General features: G+C 39.8%; 1 protein-coding gene across 4 annotated transcripts in view; it reads left to right on the top strand.

Annotated features, from left to right (window-relative positions):
- BDNF (brain derived neurotrophic factor) overlaps positions 1–18,872 on the top strand; it is a 55,915-nt gene that overhangs the window by 3,031 nt on the left and 34,012 nt on the right. The window contains exon 1 of one of the 4 annotated variants that reach the window (XM_047693361.1): positions 17,282–17,614. The exons of 2 other annotated variants lie outside the window; for them this stretch is intronic. The gene's annotated coding sequence lies outside the window, so the exon portion shown is untranslated. Of the gene's footprint in view, positions 1–17,281; positions 17,615–18,430; positions 18,744–18,872 lie in introns of those variants that run through there. One more of the 4 variants, XM_047693360.1, reaches the window with a different exon arrangement.

Raw genomic sequence — 18,872 nt, 5'->3', positions numbered from 1 at the left:
TCCCGGACCCTTTGTTCCGGCCGCCAAGCCAAACCCAATGGCAGTTTTCGCCCCAGGGCTTGGGCGTTCTGGACTCCTCCTTCCCGGATCAGCCCTTCTTAAATTAAGAGTCTAGGGCTTGGGGTGGGGGCGGGCGGTAGCGTAGGGGAAAACCTATTTCCGAAACTCTAGACTCGACTATTCTCGCGAACGAAAGAATCCCAACTCTGCTCAGGTGGAAGGGACGGATTCATAGGCAACGCGAGGATATTGTGGAGATTTAGAAGAAAAAAAAAAAAAAGAAAGAAAGAAAAACAGGCACTAGGATCAGATGACGGTGATAGGCTGCTCCGCACACAAAGGGAGCGTAGGGCAGGGTTTACGGAGCAAGTCTGCAGCAGCGAATGGGGCACAGATTGTTCCGAGATCCAGTCGTTTTCTCAGTCAGATCTACGCGAAAGGAGGAGAGGGGAGGGGCAGGGAGGGGAGCTAGGCGGGAGGGGCTGGTTTTGGGGGCGGGGGGATTTCTGATCAGTCTGATGCAATTCCAAGCGTGCTGCAAAGGAACTCCAAGGAGTCCGCATCACCATCGCCACCCACCCTTCCCAGATGGTGCTGTTTTAAATACGGATCTGCAGGGCTGAACGCAGAACTGGGAGATTTATTGCAAAATCCCGAGAAGGGAGGGGGGGGCACAGGGAATGGTAGGGCAGAATTTAAAGGTGCAACGCTTGCTTTTCCCCAGTCAAGCGGCAACGGGTCGGAATTTTTTTTTTTTTTTCCTGTCTGCCTGTCTGGATTCTAATTCACCAAGGAAGAGGTGTAAATATTGTGACATTTCGAGGCGGCTTGATGGATGAGAAAAAAATCATCTGTCACTCTAAATTGCAGAGTTCCCTCTCCTCGAGATGTCTTGCTAGCGAATACTCACTGCTGCCTAATACAGTTGCTAGGGCTTCAGATGAATGCATCGTTAAGGGAATATTATCCTTTTAGTCGACTTGCCAATTTATCTGACAGTCGAACCGAGAAAATTGTAGATTTCGCGGCTCTGGGAGGCAAGGAGGGAAAATGCTTAACAGTCTAATTCTTGTAACCTCGACATCATTAACCACTTAAACCTGCAAAGTGTCGCGTCATCTTCTCTTACATACACACACACATCCTCGACTTATGAGATAAAATGGTTTCGCCTAAAGTGCCGTGGAAATGAATGTCACTTTAAGAATGTGCGCCTGATATTCACTGTTTATGTGTATTTACATAGAACTGCTCAGCACGGAGGCAAGAAATTTCAATTCTCCTGTTTGAAATCAGACGGAAGATTAGAAGGTGATAGGGGAAGAAAGGGGGGGTGTTTTTAACCCTAAAAATTAACCGTATTCTAGCCTACTTCTGTACCCCTGGTCTTGCATATTAATATTTCCATGTGTGAGATTTTAGCTTGGTCTAGCTCCCCCAATGGAATATATCAGTATTGATTCAGATGAAAATATATTCATCCTGCCTGTAGCTTTTTCAGTGTCATTGATAGTAAGACCTACAACACAGCAATTTTTGAGGATTGAAAAAAAAAAATGTCTGAAAGGATTTTGCAAACTGGGAAGCAGACACTTTCTATAAATGGGAGGTATCACTATGACATTCTTTTTACATAAAACATTTTCATTTAATGGAACCAGGGTACTAATTATTTTTAGATAACCATTTGATTTGTATGGTTAAGGTAAAAAAGTGGGGATTTTAAAAGCAAGTTTTTTCCTGGCTTACAAAATATTTGTTAATTGCCTATCAGTGTAAATTGGAAAGAAGGCCTTTGACAGATCTAAAATCAACCTACATAAACTTCATTTATTTGCCAGACTCTTTTTCTAACAAGTCTCTCATCTAAATTCTTAATAAGAGGAGAAGCTAGTGAATTTAGTTTCTTTTCTTTTCCTGGCCTGTCCTCTAGGGGAAACATTAGTAAGAAACAACATCCCTAAATCGGGCAATGTGAGAGGCAAGGCCTGGATGACCACAAAACAGATAATCAGCCACAAAAACCAACAAAGAGAAATAAAGAAAAATCAGCACTGAGGCATGACTGAAAAGGGATCTTTGTTTTTAATTCTATGATTTGGGGACCAGGCTCCAACTTGCTCAAATAACATTCACAGGATCAAATTGCTTACAATCTGTCAGTTAAAATGATGTCTAACTGAACATATTTTTTATTAAATATACTTCTACGAAGGGCCAGTAAAGTTATTCTTTGCTTTTAATTAGGACAAGCTAACCATTTAAATGGTTCTAATGAATATGAACTGATATCTGGTTTTAAAATTCTGCTGAAAACTAATTTTTTTTCTGAAAAGCACTGACTTGCCAGAAAAATATCTATTTTTGTAGCTTTCTTTTCACTCTATGGATAATTTAATGAGTTGCCTATTTTAATTTTACAACTGCTACCTCAGAAGTAACTCAAATTATCTTTCTTTGGCTCATGTCTTTCTCTGCTGATTTGCTACTGCTGTGTGTGTGTGTGTGTGTGTGTGTGTGTGCGCATGGGCACGTTTGTCTCTGTATGTTTTCTGGTGAATTTCACAAGCAGAGATCTCTTAAGTTTACATGCCATAATCCATGTAAAGAACAGAGTGTGGTACTTAATAAAAATAAATATTAACACTTAGTGAGAGCTTACCATTATTAAACCCAATGGAAATGAGGGGAATGCCTTTAAGGGGAGAAAGATTAAATTCTTAACCAATAAAAAGAAAATTTCCTCCCCCCTTTGACTTAAGAGTGATCATACTTTCAAAAATAGGAACTCTTTCTTTTTTTACTTAGGAAATTAAAGCTACTGCTTTAGTAAGTGTGTCTTGAGGAAGATATACATGTTTCATGAAAACTAATACCCCAAAATAGCATGCTGAAAAGATCAGAATGTTAAATTCTTTATCCCTGCCTCCATTTTCATTTGGCTATTTCTGGGAGCATTCATTCTGAGTTTTGTTTTTTTTTTTTAAATTTAGGCAGACTTTTTAATTCTTTTTCTTTTTTTCCTAACATTCTAAAGGAGTCCTACAAATAATTCTGCGATTATGCAGACTTTATTTGTATTTCCTGATAATTGTGTTTTGTAGGCATGTAGTGCTTTTAATAGGTTTCCTTGTTTGTTCTCTTCAGCAATTGTGTGAGGTAGGAATTATCAGTCACCTTTTTACAGATGAGGCAATTCAAATTCAGAGTTGTCCAAGACCATGTTGCTGGTAAGAAGTGAAGACTGACAGAGTCTGTTTCTTCAAATTTCAAGGATTGTGCTTGTTCCTCTCCAGACTATGTTGCCTCAAATCCCACTTAGGCATCTGATGGGACTTTACATGTTATTTCTCCTATTTTGATTTCTTTGATTAAAAAAAAAATTATCTACAAATAGTTCCCAGAATTCTGCTATGACCTTCCCTTCCTAAACCATCTCAATCTCCCACAATTGGAGGCTCAAAGAAGGCAAGAGTCTTCCTGTAGCTGACATACCATCTAAGGCACGGTCACTAAGTCCCCAAAAACCAACACAGAAAATAGGAAGAGCCAAAGCCAAGAATCATTTTGCTTTTACTTGTGAGTCATAGAATCTGAGGGCTGGGAAGGTCCTCAGAGGTCACTTAGCCCAGCCCATATCTGATGCATGAATTCAGGCTGGCTCGTTTCCTTCCAAGCCTCTGGAATTTCACCCATTTTAGATTCCTGGAATCTTGCTTGTCTTGGTAGATATTCTGGTACTTATGGGGATTGTGAGCTTGACTGGCCATTTCCTACTTCAGGCCCAAAAGGTCTATTTTCTATGGACTCACTAAAATTCAAAATTTTATACGGTAAGCATTAACTGACACCTGGAGATTCAGCAATAAGGAAGACTAAATGGTTCTTATCTTGGTGGAGCTTATAGTTTAGAGACTTGACTAGTTCTTTAATTTGCTCTAATCCCTAGAAGGGGACAAACTGCTGGAATCTTACCTTATTCAAGAGAACACAGTGAACCAAATTAACAGCCTGAGTTAAAGCTTCACTCCCAACTAGTCAGTAGCTGAAAAAAAATCAATTGTCTCCCTCGATCTCTATTTCTTCACACATATGACAAGAAGATGTTTTCAGGATAAACTCTCAATTCCACTTTAGCTCCAAGTTTGAGTGATAGAATGGATAACTCTTTCTTGGTAGAAGGTAAGTACTAAGTCACCCTAACCTTTGATGATTTATAATTTGGGGTGCTGCTGGGTCTTTAACTTGTTAAGGAGCACATTATGAGAAATGAAGGCAACTTATTTAAACCCAGTATAGAAGAAATCTAGATATTGAGCCTATCGTTTTCTGAGAAATAATGACGTGGAGAGTTTTCGTTTGAACAATGATCCTGAACTCCTACAGATTATTTTTTAAAGGTATGGGATGATGAGATTGATTCACTATCAAATTAATTGCTTATTTTCTTGGTGCAAGCATAAATTTTTAATTTTTTCAGGTCATTTCTTATTAAAATCAGAGATATTCTATCTTGAAATTGTCTGGGCCTCATGAATAATGCATTATTTACACATGATAATAGATAATTAGATGGACCAACCAGGAAAAAACATGAAAGGGATCTGGTAGCTCAAGGATTACAGAAGGTGTGTGGGCATTTTGACATCCAGGAAATGCTATAGATCTGTCCTTAGCTAACTCAGCCTGGTAGAGATAATTAAGAAAAAATGTGGGTGTAGGAAGGCTGCAAGCCATTCCCTGGGATTGGCTAGCTTGCTGCAGTAGTTCAAAAACAATTGGCACAGCCACCCACACTGGACATGATTGCCCTTTGATGAGGCAGTTATTGACTTTTATAAAGGTGCCATATTTAAAATAACTTCTGATGCACTAGGGATGACAGATAGCATTCTTGAATTCTATTTTAGACAAATGGCAAAATATATTCCAAAGTATTAATTTTAAAAATTAAAAAAAAAAACAACTTTAAAATCTATTCTCTAAAAACCAGAAGTTGAGCAACATGTGACCTGACTTTAATAAGAGTTCCGTCTGAAGCTAGGAGAAACGTGGTCTACATGAGACATTTTGTCACGTTGCAAGCATTTTCTGGACCACCACAGGAGTTTGAAAGGACTCTGCTGATGCTTTGAACCCCTGAGTAAACATTAAATGCACTAAAAAAACTGACACTGGGAAAGAGAAATCCAATCAATTGCCCCAAAAAGCAAACGAAAATACTCTGAGATCTTTGTGCTCAGAGTGCATGTTATAATGTATGGAATCTAGAAATTCCTTCAGAATATGCTAGGTCCCATACTTTATCAGGACTAGAAGGAATTGGAATTGACTTATCCCCAGCTTCAAGGAATTGGAATGCACTTATCTCCAGCTTCAAGGAAAATACCAACTATCTACTACCCTACCCCCAGAGGACTGTAGGAGGAAATACCCAACCTGGGTGATTATGCAAAGGCTCCACAGGTATCTAAAGCCTTTGGGATAGGACATTATAGGGTAAGTGAATAGAAAAGAGAAACAGGACAGTGAAGAAAATTAAGCAGAGAAAATAAAAAGCCAAAATGGGATCAGCATTAAACAGGGATTCTGGAAGTATCCCCTCTGAGTTTTCCTTGAGGCCATTCATCCATTGAGACAGATCTGCACAATCCGTGCTCCTTATTCTGGTTACTTTGGCAGGAAACTGTTCTGCTTTTACCATCCTCCTCCACTAAGGGCTACTTTCTCCCCTAACAACTTCCATAATGAATATTTTAAAATGAGCTTGTTTTGTTTCTCCTTGAAATCTGTTGGATTAGCATGAGCTTTGTAACCACTCTGTGCTGTGGACTCCACTCTTGGCAGTCTGGTCAAGCCTATGTAAACCCTTCTCAAAATAATGTTTCTAAATAAGTAAAATAAAAAATTATAAGGCTACAAAGGAAGCCAGTTATATTTAATACAGTCATAAAAATATTTTAAAATAGTATATTATGTGATGCAGGAATATGCTTCTTTTAGTGCATGAAATAAGGTCTAACAGTATGTAAATACTAAAATTTTGAAGTAGTGATAAGCATCAACATATTTTGAGAAGTCTGTAACAACAGACAAGTGATATGAAGGTATCTGTGATTTCTATTGGTGACAAAGTCTACAAATACTACGATGCAGCATTTCACAAACATTTAACAGCTCGCTTGTTGGGGGGTGCTTATGAACATGGTATAGATTCAGAAAGTCTTATCTCTTGATGTCTTCCAGTATTGGACATTGAATTTTCCTCTCTGGCAGAAGGAAACTGGCATTTGGGGAAAATGTTTAAAATATACTTTTACCATTAGACAAGTTGCCAAGTGGAGAAAGGACCAACTGATAATGTGGTTAGGGTATGGTGAGTGACATGTTTTTACTGACTGCCCTTGCTGTAACTCTGAAGTTTATCCTTAGTACCACTTACACAAACCCACTGCCCTAGAAATCCACTACTGTATTGAAAAAGAGAAAAAGTTGGGCACCTGGGTGGCTCAGTGGGTTAAGTTTCTGCCTTTGGCTCAGGTCATGATCTCAGGGTCCTGGGATCGAGTCCCTCATCGGGCTCTCTGCTCAGCAGAGAGCCTGCTTCCCCCTCTCTCTGCCTGCCTCTCTGCCTACTTGTGATTTCTCTCTCTGTGTGTCAAATAAAGAAATAAAATCTTTAAAAAAGAGAGAGAGAGAGAGAGAAAGTTCAGATTCTGGTCACTAACTCAGTGAGCATTGCCTGGGACATCTTGTGTGACTTCACCAACCTCAACAAACTACAGAGACTTCGTTTTTGTCGCTACGATACTATGGGAAACTATATGCAAATTTCATGGGATGGGATAACATTTATTTTGTACTACCCAGTGCTAAATTCTTTGCTTTGCATTTGAATGTACTGTTTAACCCTCAAAGCAACTCCCTGAGATCTGAGATAGATTATATTCTAATGGTACCAATAAGGAGAGAGGTGCTCAGAGAGTTTAAGTGATGTACCCAAAATTATACAGCAAATCTTAAGTGGAAAAGCTAAAATTCAAACCTAAAGTTCTCTGGTTCTAAAGCCCATTATAAAATCATGAGTCCCTGTGTAGTAGCTACCACCCAGATTGGATTTGCATCTCCCATTTTCAGGTTTGCACATATATTTAGTTAAGAGATCTTTACCCTGCCCTTTGAGATGGCTGAGAATCTCAAAATTGGTAGCCATAAGTGCTAGTCCAGAATTCTAATGAATCTCTGCTAACTAATGAAAGACTTTCAAACCACTCATTGTCATCTATCTTTTCTGGAGCCCCATTTTCACAATCACCAAAAGGAGACAGTGATAATACTTAGAGTTTTGTGGGGATCAAATAAATTAATAATAAAATCAAATGTTACTGAGTTCACTGTGGTGAGCATTCTATACTTCCAGTTATTGAATCCGCACAACAATCTTTCTAGGCAGAGATTATTATTATTCCCATTTTAAAGATAAGGAAACTGAGGCATCAGTTAATTAATTAACTGTCCTAAATTAGCAGAGCCAATAAGTGACAAAGCTTGACTCAAACTCAGGTCAGTCTCATCCCAAAGCCCTTTCTTTTACTCAGTATACTAATCTGTAAATCCCTTAGCTGTTTATTACAATTGTCGTCATGTTTGAAACACTAACAAGAAAGAGAATTTCCAGAAATAAGTATATTGCCACCGAAGAGAAAGATGAGTATCTGGAACTCTTCACCTGCCTGTTTTTCCTTCCACTTACTTTAACAGATGATGTCTAAGTCCTTTCTCAACTTGTTCAGGGCAGTTCAAGTTAGCTGATTCTGAGAGTTATTGAGTTACTGAGTAAGAAACGTTATAAATTGTTTAGATTAGGACTTAGTGTGTTTTGAAGCCATTTCATAAGTTTGCCTTTTCGAACTGTTAGTGGCTGTAGCACAGCAGATGCTGAGATGAGGCATACCCTTTCCAAAAACACAGTGGATGACAAACCTCCAAAGCTAACACATTGTTTACAGATATGGAGAAGAGAAGGATGGACAAGCCCAATCTTGAATGTAATTATAGGGCTTTACAGCCCATGTTAGCAACTAAAATGTTTATTGGCTTTCCTTGTGCAATTCACTGTTCTTCTTCCAAAGGCTTCACTCCAAACTTGGGATTTCTCTGGAAGTCACATTTCATTCGGGAGGATGCAGAACTTGGTGTCTGGGTCCTTGGGGTCTTTGCACCAACTCAGAATTCAGAACACCAGCTCTAGAAATAAGCTGGGAGGTAGTCCTGGTAAGAGAGTTATACATGTACATGAGCATCCTCCTGATAAAATGCATCCATCGTCCTCCTGACAAGCAACTCCGAGAAAGATGTAGCTTTAAATGAGGAACTGGAGGCATACTAGTAAGTCTTAGCATGAGTCAATGGTGTTTGCAGAGCTGCCAAAGTTACGTAAGGAATCAAAGATGGGGAGACATCGTCCTGCCTCCCCTCTGATTTATGCAAGAAAGGATGGTCTGAACTCATAATATATTTGTACATCCTGGAGCTCAGAAGCCATTTCCACCAGGAAAGGATGATCTTAAAAGACATTTTAATGTATGAAAAAGACCACCAAAATCCTTGTCAGAACTGCGTGCTCTAAAAGACAGAAGAGTACGAATTCTTACCTTGGCTCAGGGCTCTAACTTTAGGAGAAAGAATTACATGAGTTTCAAGTTTAGTTTACCAAGTGTAGACAATTCCTGAAAGGAGTCTGAATGTAGATGGGAAAAAGTATCTTAAAGATGATTTAGTTCATAGGTACCTCTAGTGCATTGAAATCACCTGAATCATTTGTTCTTTCTGAGCTAAGGTCTGAATGTGCTGCCTGTTTATAGCCCACTGCCCTTGTTTTATTGATCAGGCCACTGGGGTACACACTAGTGAAGATCTCTCAACCTATTCAACAAACATTTCTAGGAAACTTATAGTATCCATGAGGGCTAGTGGAGTGACTTGCCCAGGTCATATGGCCAGAAAGTGATGAAGTTTAACCTAGGACCTAAACTCCCTTGACTACTATATGGCCTTAAAATCATATCATGTGACATGTTCTTCTATTTTCCAATAATAAAAAGATAAAACAACAAATGCTTAAATTTATATATAATTTATATTAATTACTAAAATAGAAGCATAATTAACAAGATATTGATAGTATTCTAAAAAGATTTTGTTAACTTTAAATTGATGGGACAAAACTAGTTATATTTTAAATTTCTTCAGCACTCCACCATTACTTTAGAATTATTGAGACACTAGCTAAAACAAGATGAATTGAAACCTCAAATTTTCATTGATTCCTATATTATTCCCTGAGTTTTCAGTTACTTCATTTGGTTCTCAGTTCTTATCTGAGATTTGAAAACAGTTTTGTTTGGTTTACAGTGACAATTTTTGTAGCTTTCTCCCCACTCCCTCTAGGAAAACAAAACGAAACAAAAAAATGATTTTTTTTCCCTTAAAATGATCAAAAATAAGAGGGGAATTATAATATTAATTATACTTCTTAAATTCCCCTAGTCTTAAAAATGTTAGGGAATGTTTGCTAATTTAAACTTTATATTTTTCAACCCACATCATTTTTCAAAGAAGTACTCTTTTTCTTTTTTTCGAGGCAGGGGTAAGCTCTACACCCAACATTGGGCTTGAATTCATGATGCCAAGATCAAGATTCGCAAGCTCCACTAACTAAGCCAGCCAGGCGCCCCCAAGAAATACTCTTTAAGGCTGTTTCTTTGTTCTTCATATGGCATCCATACACATCATTCCACTTTTGTGATTAATTTCTATTATTAAGTACTGTTCTGAAGTTGTGCTTTTGTAAAAACCAATTAATTGATGGGTAAATTAGATATTTATAAATTCTTCCTAAAAATGAAGAATGCAGTTATATAAATAAATAACAACAATATGAGTTATCAAAAATACAATAACAAAAAGTAATATTAAAAATGTTAATTAGCCAAGAAAATAGTCAAGAATATGTCAAACTTCTATATATTTTTTGAGACAAATTGGCATCATGTAGGTTAGCATGATTCTCTTTTATGGAATTCAACTTATTTTTACTCACTTTAATTAGTTTTTGTGTGCAGATAAAATGGAAGGCAATGGAAATTTGGCTTGCAAAGTAGTTCTAAGATGATCTACATCCACAATCTGGTTGTAATGCCATAAGAATATGTTTATTATGTGAGAATGGTAATTCAAATTAGCATTCAGTATAGACATAAAGCAATGAGCAATGCAAGCTAACTTCAGTTATTTATCCTGGGAACTTTTTCTTTTTTTAAATTAAAAAGGTCAGAATATATAATAGTATTGGCTCATTCTTCCCAAGTACTCCAGGAAAGCATGTCTATGAAATAAAGGATCCTCAATCCTAAACATTGTACTGCATTTGGGGGAGGCATGAAATTTGGTACTAATGTGTTGGGTCTTCATTTTTCTAATTCGGCATAGAGGCTGTCTCAAGGAAAACTGACTGTGGTCTGAATATGCATCCCAGAAACATATTTAATTTGTATCATGGAATCAACGTCTGACTTCCAAAATTGGATATCTAACCACATACCCCACTACCTCACACACATCACCCACCTTTCCCAGATCATCACCGCTGTCCAAGCAGAAAAAAATAGTTTTCTTTGAGTGTATATATAGCAATGACTGACCAAAAAAGAAAAAAAAAACAATTTAGGGGTATTGGAATGTGTTTCCCCCATTCATTCCCCATTCTGTTCCATCTCTCTGTCCTCAACATTTATGAAACATTATATTTGTCCTATCCATCTGCATCAACATCACCCTTTCTTAGATCCAACTAGACTTACCACTCTTGGTGCCCTACATTGATAGACAGAGGTTCCAGAAGTACCTACTTAGAGCAAACACTCCTAGCCTAATAGTCTTCTTTTGGTCAAAGAGTCCCTTGACAACTTCTCAAAATTATATTATGAAGGGGAAATAAATGTGCTCATCTCCTATTCAGTTTCTTTTTAGAGTGTTGATTTCATTCCATGACTGCCTAATTTCTTCTTGGGACTACTAGATTGAGTTTGTAGTCACCATTGAATGCCCTAAACATACCCTACAGAGACAACCATGAGTAGTGGAAATGGTATTTCTGCTGATCCTATGTTCTTCATCTGGGCTATAAAGAATGAAAAGGCACAAAATATTTGGTCACACTGGGTTGTGAGATCATAACAGAGATATAAATGACAAGTGAAATAATCAGTTAAACTTGCTTCTAGGTATCATGTAGGTTAACCTGATTCTTTTGTATGGACTTCAGTTTAGTTTTACTCTATTCTAAGTAGGCTTTATATGCAGACAAAAATGAAAAAGACAGGAGAAAGCTCTCAAATTAGGAGAAAGTAGAAGCTTAAAAAGTAGTGTAGTGTTTTGTAGTCCTTACCTTCTGAGAGAAATTATATCGAAATAAACACTTGAGAATATATAAGCACTATCCCACTTTTAACAGATAAAGGTTCCCAACTTAGGATATTATGTGGACTACAGAAAAATCACTTGCTCTTAAACAATTTTATTGAGAAGAAAAGAAATAAAAGCTAAATATCCTGTTTAAGATCTGTTTCTTTTACAAAGTGCTTCATCTAAAAACTAAGGATAGAAGATCCAGCTTTGACATGAAGGCTCATCTTTTCATGGAACAAACCACTTCTGTCTCTAAGCTGCAAGGGAAGGATTTGTCAATCTGATTGAATCTCCCCTTTAGTTTTTCCCAACAGCTGTGTTCAGATAATTCATGACTCCCATGTTTCCTGAGCCCTGGATAATTTCACACACATGTCTAGTATGGGGCTCCACATTTTCAGAAGAATATGGAGATCTTGGAGGAGGTCCAGGGTAGACCAAGGGAAATGATTAATGTATTGGAAGTTGGAGTTTATGAAGAAAGGTTGTGAGATCTGATTTCTTGTTATGAGAAAAGTCCGAGTGGTGACTTAATAACACAAGGAGGTTAGTAAGCAGCTGTTCTTCATCTTCACTAAGGTTGGATGAAATGAAATAAGATATAAATTGCAACAAGAACAAAAATGTGTTGTAAGTGGGAACTTCCAAGCACTAGAATTGCTGGGTCCTTAAAAAGGTCTTCAGAAGAAGAATGTGGAATCTGCTTTACTGGTCTGAAATGATAAGCCTATGAGTGGAGAGGAGGATGAGATAATCTCTTAAGATCCCTTCTGGATCTCTTTTTACCTAACCACCTAGAAAAATTATTTGCCTGAATAGTGCCTCATTTCCTTCCTACCACTGCTTATATCATGATCCCTTATCCTTTGTCTACCTTCTGTAAAACACTGCTAACTAAGGGTAGCTAAGGCACTGTTCAATCATGATGGGCCCTAACCAGATTCTAGGTGCCCTTCCAGCTTTGGGAACAAGTTTCTTATTCGTTACTACTATCTCTGACCACTGCCAGCATTTTGAAGGTCATCTTCTTATACACCAAACCCATGACAAGGGAAAACAAAACCAAATATAATTTCCAACCTTTAATTCACAAATGACCCAATGCATTAAAAGACAATTCTTATGTTCTAAAATTTGAGTATCTAAAGAGCTGAAATATGTTTTATTCATCTGCCTTTAACATAGCCCAAAGAGTTAAGGCGCCTGGTTGACTCTGTTCCTGGAACATGGGACTCTTAAATTCAGGGTTGCAAGTTCAAGCCCTACGTTAGCTGTAGAGATTATTTAAAAAATAGAATCTTAAAACAAAATGTAGACCAATGTTTGGCAGTAGGTATTCAGCAAGTTTTCATCAACTGATTGAATGTAACCATGACATGAATGTAGTAAACTGAAGATTAACTGAAGTTGAGAAAATGGAGAGTTTCAGATGTTTCCAATGATGCTGTATGCTAGACAAATGTAAGGCCCAACCCTAGTTGCCACACGTGTAGCTTTGAGGATTTTATTCCTACTATGGCGGACTTAGACAAGAGAGCCAACTGCACGTCCTGCTCAGGTCCTTCATCAGAGACCATTCAAGATAGACACTGTATAGATTCAGAATCTTATAAAAAGGGCCAAATTCCTAGTGTGATTTTGTTTTTAATACGGCTTTATGAAGTTCAATGGCTTTTTCTAAATTCTCTTTTTGCACGTTTCTAACTTCTCCATGAAGAATATGAAATTTAATAGTAGAAAATCTCTCACTGCCATCATCAAACAGCCTAAATAGTTAAGTCTCAAAAATAAGGTAATCTGTTTTTAAAATTTGTTTCAATGTCCTGAAACCCCCTGGTTTAAACTTGCTAATTCTTCTCATGATTCTTCTCCCAATAAAACCAACAACATACCACAGGCAGCTATCACTGTCAGTTCTAACTTTTGGTCTCAGTCTACAATCACAGCCCTTTGACCATGCTTACAGAAACATTACAATGAGTAAAACAATTTATTCTTCACTATTAATTTTTGAATGTTCTCAGGGAAAATCTGGTAACTCTGAAGGTTCCAAGTTGATGACTCTCATATGTTTGGGGGTTAGTCTCAGTTGTTTTATAATGGTTTCGGTGCCGTTTCTCTTGATCCAACAAAATATTATTCCCAGATGGGATTGGTTTTTGACCTTCTTGTTCTATTCTCCTAATCTTGGCCCTTCTAACATTTTCATATTGTTGCTCCTTCTTTTTTTTTTTTTTTTTGTTTTTTTTGTTTGCCACTAATGGTCATGCCTGCTTACATAATTCTCCTGTAACAGGTGTTGGCCAATTTGGACTCATTTGATTATGACTTAAAAGCTATTTTTTTTTTAAGATTTTATTTATTTACTTGACAGAGAGAGAGATCACAAGCAGGCAGAGAGAGACGGGGAAGCAAGCTCCCTGAGGAGCAGAGAGCCAGATGCCGGGCTCCATCTCAGAACCCTGGGACCATGACCTGAGCTGAAGGCAGAGACTTAACCCACTGAACCACCCAGGCACCCCTTAGAAGCTATTCTTATGGTTCAAGAAAAACTGACAGAGAAGAAATACACCCCATATTAAAGTACCATTTAATAAACAGGAATATTATTTCTCTTTTAAGATTTTTCTTAGGACAGACCTTATTCAATAATTTGTAGGATTAGAAGTAACGTAGTTCAGGCTGGATTGGGCCTTTGAAGTCATGCAGCATGACTTTAAAAATACCTCTGACACTACGCTAACCAGGAGAGTTTTCTGTTTATTATTTTCACTATGCTAATTACTAAGATTTTCAACAGTTTTTGAGGTCAATTCATTTGATTCTAGATGACTATTTTTCTTTTTTTTGCAAGGAGGATTGAAGGCAGAAGTAACTAGGAAACTTAAGTAAACATAATTAAACATAAAATGCTTATAACGATAATAGAATTGACCTCAGCCAATTAAAATTATTAATAGAAAAAAATATGTCAGTGTCAAATCTGAGTCTACTGCCTCTGTTCCCACTTGGGTAATGAGGATTAGCTTATGTTTCCTGACAAGAATAGATGGGAATTCACATTTCTTCCTGACCTTTGTCCTTCTAGAACATTGGGTTAGAATAGAATTAACCCATAACCAAAAATAAATATTTTAACTAATTTAAAATTAATTTTTAAGCCCCCCCAAAAGTGAGATAGGGAATATTTTCTTTTCAAGCAGTCAGGTTTTTCCACCTTTGTGTGATTGAAAAAATGTTCAGATCATGAATTTTAGAACTTTGTTCTTAACATATCAAACATGAAAGAGACTAATCTTTAAGGAGAATCAGAAATGTTTGCTCTGTATTCTCAGCATCACTCTTGATCATAATAGGAAAATAATTTTGTAAAAAGTTTGACCTTTGGCTTTCAGCACTATCTCCTTATGCTACCTGAACTAAACAAATTAAAAAAATTATTCAGAATTCCGTGCAACACACCAGTACAACTTCAGTTTATCATAGCTTCATTGTTTTTGAATGTAAGATGTACTTTTAAGACAAATAAAGTAATTTAAGTCAGGTCTTTTATTGTTTTGGTAACACTGTAATCACAAACCAGAAAGTTTCAAAATGCTCAGAAATGTCAAGAGGTCTGATTCATCAAAGTGTTTATCTGAATTGGCATTTTGTCTTCTTTTATTTCTAAATATTCCTGCCATTTCTGACTCTGTCTTTTCCTCAGTAAAACTGCACCACACACTGGAAAGTAGAGATACAAACATTTATTTGTACAACGTCAAGGGAGTAAGAATAAAAAGATTGGCCGTAGACACAATCAGAGTCTCGGAAATGAGAACACTTTTTCAAACTTCTGCAAAAATGCTGATGTGGCAATGTGGATTTAGCAGGTAGAAGATTTGCCGTAACTTCTAACTGAGCAGCACTGAGAATGCGAAGATTCTTGACTTTAATTTGGTAGGTATTTTTCCTGAAGAAAGTGAATTATAATTAGCTTAAAAACTTGGGAAATAACTCATTTTCAAGAAAATTTAAAGTTGGAAAGCATGGGTTTGAAGTTAGCATAAAGTTATTTTAAAAAGTTTAGGTAAGGCTCCCTGTAGTACTATATATAGTACAAGATGTGTGTGTGTGTGTGTGTGTGTGTGTGTAATTTGTAAATCTAGTCTCTTAAATTGTTTTGCAGTATTAAAAGAAATTGTGTCTGCATTCAGCCTACACCCCTGGGAATCAATGCAGAGGTTCTCTTGGGTGGCCAAGCCCAGTTTCATGCCCACTATCCTTTATTGCTTCTGGCTAGCCTGCAGATTTCACATGCATTAAATATCCCACAATAAACCTCATCATCTGTGCTGTAGGATAGTTTGTTTTGGTCATGTGTCCTGTCACGTTGATAGAGGTGCAAAGCTACATGTCTGACACTCTTAAGAATATGCATGTTTTTGAACAATTTGACTACTCAGTGCACCAATTTGCAAAATCCTTCTGATAACACTTCCAAAGAACAGATAGCTTTGTTTATTTTGAGGTGGGGAGAAGCAGGGATATTTCTAGCTGGAGTTCCTGAGTTCATTGAAATTTTGTCCCTGGCATTTAGCTGCGTGAATTTGGGCAGAATATTTCATGGCATTGAGCCTCAACGTCTTCATTTATAAAGTAATTGTTTCTGTCATAGTCTTAGGAAGCTTTAAAACAGCTAATATAAGTGAACACATTTTGTTGACTGTAAACCCTTAGATATAATATTATATACTCAGTTCACCAGCACATTCTTGATAACCACAAGAGGGTCCAAGAAAGGAAACTGTTTATAAATCTTTCCCTTTCCCCAAATTAATGTTGGAATGTTTAGGAAAATTCTTACAGCAATGAGTCTTAGCAATTATTGGATCAAACCCCTCTGAGATAAGAGAAAACTGCATATACACATAAAACTGCCTACCAAATTTGGGGGGTTGGATAGGGGATTCCTCTGACACCCTTAAAAAAGCGTTTCTCAGAGTGTGACCTCATTTTCTGCATCCGAATTGCCCGAGGTGCTTGTTAAAACGTTAATTTCTAGACCCGGCCCCACCCCTACTAAATCACAAATTCAGGAGGAGAAATCTGGGGTTTTGCAGGCACACAGATGATTTGTATGCTTGCGGGAGGTCCAAGGACTACAAATTAAGTACTGCCCTCTTGTTCCTTATTCTGTATTTTAAGGTTTTTCCCCAGTAGCGTACGAATCGGTTGAACTAATGGGAAGAAAATACAGCTTCAAAACAGGAACCTAGGTAGACGGTTGACAGTGTCCGTCCAATGGCAAATTGAAAATAGTCCTCTCGACCCTAGCTGTTTAAGTTCTCTCCGAGGGTCTTGGCTACCTGCACTCTACAGACTGCTCTTCGCTGGGTGGGGGAGGGGCGCAAGGGGAGGATTAACTGAGCCAACTGCTTCTCCCCCTCCCCCCTCCTCCCTCACGCACACCACACACACACACACACACACACACACACACACACACACACACACACACACACACACACACACACACACACACACACACAGGTAAGAACAGAAGTCTCTTTATCTTTGCTGCCCAGGTTCATTATTAAAAGGATTGGTTTATGTGTGGAAGTTTGCAGGGAGGGAAGGGAAAACATCTGCAAAACCATGCAATGCCCTGGAACGGAACTCTTCTAATAAAAGATGTATCATTTTAAATGCACTGAATTTTGATTCTGGTAATTCGTGCACTAGAGTGTCTATTTCGAGGCAGCGGAGGTATCATATGACACCGCACGTCAAGGCACCGTGGAGCCCTCTCGTGGACTCCCACCCACTTTCCCATTCAGCGCGGAGAGGGTTGCTCGCGCTGCCGCTCCCCCTGGCGAGCTAGCATGAAATCTCCCTGCCCCTGCCGAGATCAAATGGAGCTCCTCGCTCAGGGGGTGCGAGTATTACCTCCGCCATGCAATTTCCACTATCAATAATTTAACTTCTTTGCTGCGGAACAGAAGGAGTACATACCGGGCACCAAAGACTCGCACCCCCGACTTCTTTTTAACGAAAGGGAACGTGAGAAAAAGAAAAAAAAAAATAGAGTCTGGGAGTTTTGGGGCCGAAGTCTTCCCCAGAGCAGCTGCCTTGATGTTTACTTTGACAAGTAGTGACTGAAAAGGTGGGTTCCTTTTCTTTCTTTCTCTTTCCGTTTTTCTCTCTTTGATCAGCTAGAAAGCGTTTGGCTTTGGTGAGGTCTGTCATTGCCTCGGCTTCCAGGCTGGAGCAAGTAACTTGGTGTAATGTTATCTGGGGGCATTCATTAATAAAAAATGCCGTTATTATCTTGATTGAATTCCTATTAGGCAAACTCTGGAGAGGTCAGTGCGCGAACTCTGTTTAAGCCGGCGTGTTTAAGGCAGCGGAGTAAACCAAGAGCCCCCATGCTCCGTGAGATTTCATTGTGTGCTCGCGTTTGCAGCTCCGTCGTGCGGGAAGGTGCGGGAAGGTGTGTCTCGTGGCCCGGTTAACGCACGCCCTCTCCCGCAGAACTTGGGTGCTGGGATGGGGTGGAGGGAGTTCCCAGGGAGGGGAGCAAGACCCCGGCGACGCGGGATTTGCACCAGCTCCTGCCTGCCCCAGCGCGCCCAGCCGGGGTTTCCGCGAAGGGCGCGGATGCGGGGTTCCCCCAGGCCGGGAGTAGGTTGCCCTTCGAGGCGGCGGGTGCGGCGCTTACGTCCTGCCCAGCCACCCCCGGCCGGCGCGGGGCTTGCGAGGCCACGTCGCGGGGTCCCAGGGACGGGCGGAGCGCGATGCGCGGACCCGGGGAGCCCCAGGAGTCCCAGGGGCTGAGCCGGAGCGAGGAAAAGGCGCGGCGTTCCCTTTAAGCGGCCGCCCCGCACGGGTATCGGCGGCGCGGGCGAGCCGGGGGAGGGGGGCGGGGGGCGGCGCGGTTTGACCAATCGAAGCTCAACCGAAGAGCTAAATAATGTCTGACCCGAGCTCTAGGCGCAGGCTGGAGCTCCCGGTCCTCGCCGCCGCCGCGCCCGGGCGCACCCGCCCGCTCGCTGTCCCGCGCCCCCCGTCGCGCCGCGGGCTCCCGGGCGGGGCCGAGGAGCCGGCCCGGCGCGCCCCCCGCTTCCTCTTCGGGAAGCTTTGATGAGACACTTGAACTGCAGTTGCCACCGCTGCTGTGGGGCCGGCGGCCAGCGGCTCCGCGACGGGGATCCGGGCTGGGCGCAGGGGCCAGGAGCGAGATAACGATGTGACTCCAACGTCCGGGGACCCGTGAGCTTTGTGTGGACTCCGAGGTAGGCAAGTAGCAGGCGTGGGGCTTGGCGCGGGAGCCGCCCGTCCGCAGGGGAAAGTTGGCTGGGAGACCCCGAAGTTGTAGGAAGAGGTTGGAACTCCCTTCCTCCCCTCCAGGAGAAAGGGGACTT

Source organism: Lutra lutra, chromosome 10 (genome assembly GCF_902655055.1).
Source record: "Lutra lutra chromosome 10, mLutLut1.2, whole genome shotgun sequence".
Taxonomy (NCBI): Eukaryota; Metazoa; Chordata; class Mammalia; order Carnivora; family Mustelidae; genus Lutra; species Lutra lutra.
The sequence above is the reverse complement of the archived record's forward strand: the minus strand, read 5'-3'. Positions and strand labels throughout refer to the sequence as shown.